This window comes from Amblyraja radiata, chromosome 4 (genome assembly GCF_010909765.2).
Source record: "Amblyraja radiata isolate CabotCenter1 chromosome 4, sAmbRad1.1.pri, whole genome shotgun sequence".
NCBI classification, from domain to species: Eukaryota; Metazoa; Chordata; class Chondrichthyes; order Rajiformes; family Rajidae; genus Amblyraja; species Amblyraja radiata.
In genome coordinates this window covers 101012889-101021711 of record NC_045959.1, presented here as the reverse complement: position 1 = coordinate 101021711, position 8823 = coordinate 101012889, and the positions used below count along the sequence as shown (strand labels likewise).

Here is an 8823-nt window from a genome sequence, read left to right as displayed (position 1 = left end):
ATTTTGAGTTGTCTTGCTGCCAGCATTGAGTAATGTAATAAAGACTTCTGTTGTACCTCGAAGACGCTCAAGTGTTATGCAGACGTAGAAAAAAGAAACCGAAAGTGATGCCTGAGGTGGGATACCGACTGAGACGCTTCACCATGCTCTCCCTGGGCTTTGGAGATGTGGGACTTGGTATGGGCGGTTGGTTCGATTCCACATGACTCACGTTTTAACCTTCATCGTCAGTTAAATACTGCTGACCGCCGGACCACCTGAGAAAAACTTTTGACGGGACTGATGCGGTAAATGTTACAGGCAGACTGCGGCAGCTCAATCTGGGGCTAACACCTCAAACTTCTGTAGTCTCTCCTCAAAGTTGATCAAGCCTTCGACATAGTCGCGGAGCGCGGTGTCAAGTCGGTCAAGAACGTACCGAGATATGGCACGGTGCCCTGCATCACTCCCACGTCCTCCTGCAACTGCGGTGGTTTCTGGTTTTCCTTCACACTGCTGTCAAGATTTGCAAATTTCATTGGCAACTCTCGACTCGTGAGGTGGTTGTTCTGATCGAAGAAGATTTCTGAAAGCTCTCCAAGCATCAACATGCTGTCCTTTGAAACAGTGGCCTTTTCCTTCACACAGTTGCTGTCGAGATTTGCAGATTTCATTATCAACTCTTGACTCGTCTGATTGATGAAGGTTGTTCTGATGGATGAAGGTTTCTGAAAGCTCTCCAAGCATCAACATGCTGTCCTTTGAAACAGGTCCTCTTCAGCCTGCAGATGGGGATTGACTGCGTGGCTGGTCGAATAGCCCGGAGCGAGGAGAAATTCTTCATGATCCTGCATTCCTGGGCAACGTCGATCCACTTCTCGATGATTTAGCTTCGTTGCTGGGGCTTCAGCTGCAGGTCCCTCAGTATGGAGCTGACGACGCACTTGGTGACGGCGTTGAACTGGCTGATGGTGACCCGGATGGTGGGTGTGAGGTGCTCTCGTTCCCCTTCTTGTCCCGTCTCAACCAGATGCGGCCTAGGCAGTGATGTGGGACAACCTCCTTGAACCGCGTCCATGTACGTCAACTGTTCTGCCACTTTATCTGACGGGAAAGAGAGGAAATCCTGTTTTTCTTCTATTCCACCTTCCTGCACATCTCCCGGGCTGAAAGTGATGTTGCCATGGAAACCAGTGTCCAGCTCCTGTTCCGCCAGCTCCTGGTTCTGGAAGTGCTGCTGCAGGAGGTTCTCGGCTCTCTGCTCCGGATCGGAGCCAGGCATCGTCTGCCTCCGGTAACGCAGCTCCTTGTCGAGGCAGGTGTAGTTCGGGATGTCCTGGAAGTCTTCAGAATACTGGTCCAACCAAGCGTGCAAAACGGAGGTGACAGCACTCCGAATCAGCGCTCTGATTAGCGGTGCACTTTGACCTCCATCTTCCCCATCGCTTTGACATTCAACATTTCCGTACCTGTCCAGCAGCAGCTCCAGTAATAATATTAATATAATAATAATATATTTTATTGTCATTGCACATAGGTGCAACGAGATTTGGTATGCAGCCTCCATCCGATGTCATAACTTAAACAACTAATACAATTTAGATACCCAGAGAAACATGATTTATAAAAAGAACAGTAAAACAGTAAAACAGTCTAAAGTGCAAATGTGTCTGTGCCAGGTCGATGTGCGACGTGACCATCCGAGGGAGACAGTTCATGGGGGTGGGGGCACTCAGCAGGGCCGGTTCAGAGCAGCTATAGCTCTGGGGATGAAGCTGTTCCTGAGTCTGGAGGTGCGGGCGTAGAAGGCCTTGTGACGTCTGCCGGAAGGTAGGAGTTCGAACAGACTATTACAAGGGTGTGAGGAGTCTTTGTGGATGCTGACGGCCTTCCTGAGGCACCGTGTGTGGTAGATGCCCTCCAAGGTTGGTAGCTGTGTCCCAATAATCTTCTGCGCCTTGTGGACGACACGCTGAAGAGCTCTCCTCTCCGCCTCCGTGCAGCTGAGATACCACACAGAGATGCCATATGTACCTGCTCTGTTATAACAAACGCTGGGTATGTTGACAGAAAGATGCTGATATAACTGAAGTCGTTGTCTCCAAAATCAGTAAGGAGATTTTCTACCAGTTTTTCCAGGGTTCCAGTTTTAATAGTGCAGATTTTGTATATTTTATAACGGCTGAAGGTGTGACCTGGCAGTACTTGCATACCATCATTTACTTTACCTGACTTAACCCATGACTTGGGAAATTTTGTGAGTGGCTACAATGCTAAATGTGAAGCAGATATTGGATTTACTTCAGAAAATAAATGCACCTCTAAATTACGCGTCTGTTTCACTTATAAGTAAGTAAATAAGTACATTTTATTTATATAGCACGTTTAAATCAACTCGCGTTGAAACCAAAGTGCTTTACATAGAAGAAATAATTAAGTTTCCGTTCATCCATAGAAAAATTAAAAAAAGAAAATTGACACAACACATTATAGAATTCAACATGAACGTCCCCCCACAGCAGAATCAACATTTTCCACTGTGGGGAAAGGCATCAGGACGTTCCTCTGTGATCACCCCAGGTCGGGGCCTATTTGTGACCTCCGCAGCCAGTCCGATGTTTTCAGGCCCTCTTGCCGGAAAGATGGAACTCCGACTTATAAAAGTATTTTTGTTACAAAGAAACTGAATATAATATGAAAATACTCAGGCAAAAGGGTCAAGGAGTCTTGGAGTGATTCAGCGTGGAAACAAACTTGCCCACATCGACCAACATGTCCCATCTACACTAGGCTTGGTCCATATCCCTCTAAACCTGTCATGTACCTGTCTAACTGTTTCTTAAACGTTGGTATAGTCACACCCTCAATGACCTCCTCTGGCAGCTCGTTCCATACACCCAGCTCACATTCAAGTGATTAATGCTCTGGAAAGATGGACAGAATTTCGATGAAAGATAATTGCTGACTAATGAATTTCCCTCCATATTTGCTCTTGCAACTTCTTCCCATCCATGCTGTGCGTCTGTTGTGCTCTTCCAATCCAAAGTCAGAACTATTTTCCCCCGGGTGGAAATGTCCAACACGAGAGGGCATAGCTATAAGGTGAGAGGGGAAAGTTTAAAGGAGATGTGCGGGGCAACTTTCTTTACACAGAGAGTGGTGGGGTCCAGGAACACCCTGCCAGGAATGGTGGTCGAGGTTCCTTTGCTCCATAGATGCTGCCTCACACGCTGAGTTTCTCCAGCATTTTTGTCTACCGCAGATATGATAGTGGTGTTTTATGAGGCTTTTGGATAGGCGCATTGAAGTGGAGGGAATAGAGGGATGTGGATCATGCACAGGCAGATGAGATATGGGTCTCTATTCCATGGAGCGCAGGAGGAGGAGGGGTGATCTTATAGAGGTGTACAAAATCATGAGAGGAATAGATCGGGTAGATGCACAGAGTCTCTTGCCCAGAGTAGGGGAATCGAGGATCAGAGGACATAGGTTCAAGGTGAAGGAGAAAGGATATAATAGGAATCTGAGGGGTAACCTTTTCACACAAAGGGTGCTGGGTGTATAGAACAAGCTGCCAGAGGAGGTAGTTGAGGCTGGGACTATCCCATCATTTAAGAAACAGTTAGACAGGTACATGGATAGGACAGGTTTGGAGGGATATGGCTCAAGCGCAGGCAGGTGGGACCAGTTTAGCTAGGACATTGTTGGCCGGTGTGGGCAAGTTGGGCCAATAGGGCCTGTTTCCAAATTGTATCACTCCATGACTTTATTAGTCAATCTTGGCAAATTTATCGGCAAAGTGCGGGTGGCATGGTGGTGCAGTGGTGGAGTTACTGCCTTACATGGAAACATAGAAAATTAGGTGCAGGAGTAGGCCATTCGGCCCTTCGACCCAGCACCGCCATTTAATATGATCATGGCTGGTCATCCAGAATCAGTACCCCGTTCCTGCTTTCTCCCCATATCCCTTGATTCCTTTAGCCTAAGAGCTAAATCGAACTCTCTCTTGAATACATCTAGTGTACATCCAGTATGCTGAATACGTACAGCACCGGAGACCCGGGTTCAATCCTGACCACGGGTACTGTCTGTACGGAGCTTGTACGTTATCCCCGCGACCTGCGTGGGTTTTTTCCCGGGTGCACCGGTTTCCTCCCACTCTCCAAAGACGTGCAGTTAATTGGCTTCTGTAAATTGTAAATTGTCCCTGGGGTGTAGGATGGTGCTAATGTACGGGGATCGCTGGTCGGCACGGACTCGGTGGGCCGTGAACTCTACAGCTGTGGCATTGTGCCTCCCTAATAATGTGTGACCAAAAATTATTGCTTGAAACCAGCTTTTATTGGGTCTACAAATTGTGTTGTGCTTTACACTCTACGCTGAAGTACCAGGAAAAGTATTTCTTCCTTTCTTGGAACAGGAAATATCTTTGGATAATAGGCATGGGTTGTTTAATGGGGAGCCTATGCCAGGAAAAGGACCCTGAGAGAGGTCCAAGGCAAAAAAACAGTCGTCCAAAAAGCAGCCTATAATTTGGATGGGAAACTTTGTCTAAATTGTTAACATTTCTTCAAATGGTTTCATGAGACTTTAGACTTTTGGACTTTGGAGATACAGTGTGAAAACATGCCCTTCTTTGGAGTGTGGGAAGAAACCGCAACCCGGGGGAAAACCCCACGTGGTCAGATATGCCCAATGTATGATGAGCGTTTGACGGCACTGGGCCTGTACTCGTTGGTTTGGAAGGATGAGGGGGGGACCTCATTGAAACCTATCGAATAGTGAAAGGCCTGGGTAGAGTGGATGTGGGCAGGATGTTTCCACCGGTGGGAGAGTTTAGGATCTGAGGGCACAGCCTCAGAATAATAGGACGTACCTTTAGAAAGGAGAAGGACTTCCTTTAGTCAGAGCGTGGTGAATTTGTGGAATTCACTGCCACAGACAGCAGTGAAGGCAAAGTCATTGGGTCTTTTATAAAGCAGAGATAGACAGATTCTTGATTAGTACGGGTTATGGGGAAGAAGGCAGGAGAATGGGGCTAGGAGGGAGAGATAGATCAGCCACGATTGAACGGCGGAGTCGACTCGATGGGCCAAACCTCCTCATTCTGTTGCTATGACTTATGAACATATATAATACACACTAGCTCTCTGATCCGTTGATCTGGTTTGAATGGTACAAAAATAATGATCGGGAGACAAACACAAAAGGCTGGAGTAACTCAGTGGGTCTGGCAGCATCTCTGGAGAAAAGGAGTAGGTGACGTTTCGGATTTTATTGTCTGCCTTCAGTTTAAACCAGCGTCAGTAGTTCTTCCTTATTAATAATTGGGAAACTTAACCATGGCCCATTGATTTGCATGTTATTCTAGAACCTTATTCCAAGGACTGCAATCTTTAGGAGCAACAATAAAATCAAGATTTAAGAGGGAGATGCACATGGAAATAAACTCAAATGTAATTTATTTTACTATCTTCTGAGTCATTTTATTGAGCATGAAACATTAAAGCAATCTGAGGACATGCAGTATTTCATCAAGAGCCTGTAGCGATCAGGAAGGAAATAACTATTTCCTGCAAAGAAACCTCGATCTCAAATCACTGTTCACATTTGATTTGCATCTACAATTCTTATATTCGAAAAAGGACACCTCCGCTTTTTTACCAAAATGGCCGGCAGATTACAAGCCATGTGTCAAATAAAATCACCACACTTTAAACCACCAGTGGCAGAGGTGAAGATATAAACATTGTGAAGGATTCACACTTGCTTTTCCGTTAGGAAAACTAGCTACAAATGTTAGATGCCACAGACCTTTGTGGTGACTTGAGTTGAGTTGAGTTTAGAGACACAGCAGGGAAACAGGGGAGAAGGCAGGAGAATGGGGTTAGGAGGGAGAGGTGGATCAGCCACGATTGAATGGCGGAGTAGATTTGATGGGCCGAGTGGCCTAATACTGCTCCTAACACTTATGAACAGGTCGTTTGGCCCACCATGTCCGTGCCCACCAGCGATCCCCGTACACTAGCACTATCCTAGGGAAATTTTTTACCGAAGGCAAATAACATACAAACCTGTACTTCTTTGGAGTGTGGGAAGAAACCGGAGATCCCGGTGAAAACTCACGCAGGTCACGGGGAGAACGTACAAACTCCGTGCAGCCAGCACCTGTGGTCAGGATTGAACCAGGGTCCCTGGCGCTGTAAGGCAGCAACTCTACCACTGCGCCACCGTACTTCCAAAACGATGCATTTGGTGCATGCATTAAGCTGCATCTTTTATTTTGTGTAGACCTTAGTACTTTGATGACCTGGATTTCTTTTTCATAGAGAATCAATTGTTGCACCCTTCAACAATTTATAATTGCGGACTTTCAACTCAAGTTACGCTGACCACAACTATTTAATGTCGAGAATTTCCTGGCCATTTTGGCAAGTGTGTTGAATTGAGTACAAGGGGCAGGATAATCTAATTAATCTATCATATCTCTAATATGATAAAATATAAGTGTGAAAGACAAGAGCCAAGAGCACCAGCAAATGCACCAGCTGCAAACAATGACATTCTTATGTGGTACGGCTTTAAACAACCCTTAAAGCAATAAATATACTATTATACACACACACACACATATATAATAATAATAATAATAATAATAATAATAAATTTTATTTTCGGGCGCCTTTCAAAGTCTCAAGGACACCTTACAGAAATTAACAGAAGAGAAAAAAACATATAGTCGGAGTAAAATAATTAATAAGGACATCACCAATACACAAATTAAAGACAGAAATCGCTCCAAAGACAAAAAATCAAAAAACACAATGTGAAGAGAGAGCAGCGGCAGCTAAAGCGCGCCAGCGTCCACTCTCCCTTCCGACAGCCATCTTGGACACAGACTAACATATTAACTTACACACAAAAAAATCATCCCCCCACAGTGGATACCACTGTGGGGGAAGGCACAATGTCCAGTCCCCATCCCCAGTTCACCCAAAGTCAGGCCTATTGAGGCCACCGCTATTGCCTCTACGGAGGCCCGATGTTCCTGGCCGTTCTGGCCGGGTGGTGTTGCCCCGGCGTCGGGAGAGTCCTCACAGCGGCTGGGCCACCTGGAACGGCCGCTTCCTAGCTGGGGACCGCGGCTTCCGAAGCCGACAAGGCCGCGCCGGGTTGGAGCTCCCAGGCTCCCGATGTTAGAGTCGGCGCCGCCCGCTCCGCTCCGCAGACCCGCAGCCCGGAGGTGTTGATCTCGGCGGTCACAGCTCACCGGAGCTCCAGCGCGTCGATCCAGCGCGGCGACCCAGGCAAGGCATCGCCCGCTCCGCTCCGCGATAGCGCTCCAGCGCTGTGCCGCCAACGAAGCCGAGGTGCTGGGCGGTCCCCGCCAGGAAACGGCGCTCCACGCCCGCTGGTAGGCCACGAGGACGGGTCGACGGGGCAGCCCGGAGAAAAAGCTGCCTCACCGACCAGGTAGGGACCTAGAAGTATAATTACCCCCTACCCCCCACATTAAGAAGTCCATTTCTCCAACAGACGAAGAACAAGACTTACTAAAAACTTTTTAAAAAAAAGAATTAAACGGACGGCTGCTGGTTAGCAGCCGTTCCCCAAGATGGCTCCTCCTCCACGAATATATATATATATATATATATTGGGAGGTCATGTTGCAGTTGGTTAAGATGTTGGTGAGGCCACATTTAGAATATTGTGTTCAGTTCTTGGCACCATGTTATAGGAAAGATATTGCCAAGCTGGAAAGGGTACAGAGAAGATTTATGAGGATGTTGTCAGGACCAGAGGGTGTGAGCTATAGGGAGAGGTTGAGTAGGCTGGGATTCTAATCTTTGGAGTGCAGGAGGATGAGGGGTGACCTTATGGAGGTGTATAAAATCATGAGAGGAATAGATCGGGTAGATGCACAGAGTCTCTTACCCAGAGTAGTTGAATCGAGGACCAGGGGACGTAGGTTTAAGGTGAAGGGGAAAAGATTTAACAGGAATGTGATGGGTAACTTTTTCACACAACGGGTGGTGTATGTATGGGACAAGCTGCCAGAGGAGGTCGTTGAGGCTGGGACTATCCCAACATTTAAGAAGCAGTCAGACAGATCCATGGATAGGACAGGTTTGGAGTGATATGGACCATATGCGGGCAGGTGGGACCAGTATATCTGGGACACGTTGGCCGGTGTGGGCAAGTTGGGCCTGTTTTGACGCTTTATTACTCTAAGAGTGGACAGAAGAGTCTTGACCCTTAACGTCACCTATTCCTTCGCTCCATAGATGCTGCCTCACCCGCTAAGTTTCTACAGCATTTTTGTCTACCTGCAATAATTAACAATCAGTAATAAACCGAAGTCTGTACCGTAACCAAAGCAAAGATCTTGGTCACGGAGATAGGGGTTAGTGTTATGCAGAGTTCAGGGGCCTGAGTCATAAAGAAGAAGGAGAATATTACCATCTGTGATCCAGGGAAGGAGGTCATCGTTGTATTCATTCAGTTTTTATTCTCTTTAATAAATCACAGAGGCCCATGTTAAAATAACAAGAGTAAACAGAATTCATTCCCACCGTCTTTGTTTAACACCAGCTTCCAAGGTAGGCTTCTCCGCTGAAATATCTTTAGGTAAAGATACTCATTAAGAGACCACACCTGGAGTATTGTGTGCAGTTTTGGTCCCCTAATTTGAGGAAGGACATTCTTGCTATTGAGGGAGTGCAGCGTAGGTTCACGAGGTTAATTCCCGGGATGGCGGGACTGTCATATGCTGAGAGAATGGAGTGGCTGGGCTTGTATACTCTGGAATATACAAGCATGAGAGGGGATCTTATTGAAACAAAT

General features: G+C 46.7%; 1 pseudogene; it reads right to left on the bottom strand.

The window, feature by feature from the left end:
* Positions 1–214: 214 nt before the first annotated feature.
* LOC116972588 lies at positions 215–8466 on the bottom strand (annotated as a pseudogene).
* Positions 8467–8823: the final 357 nt, after the last annotated feature.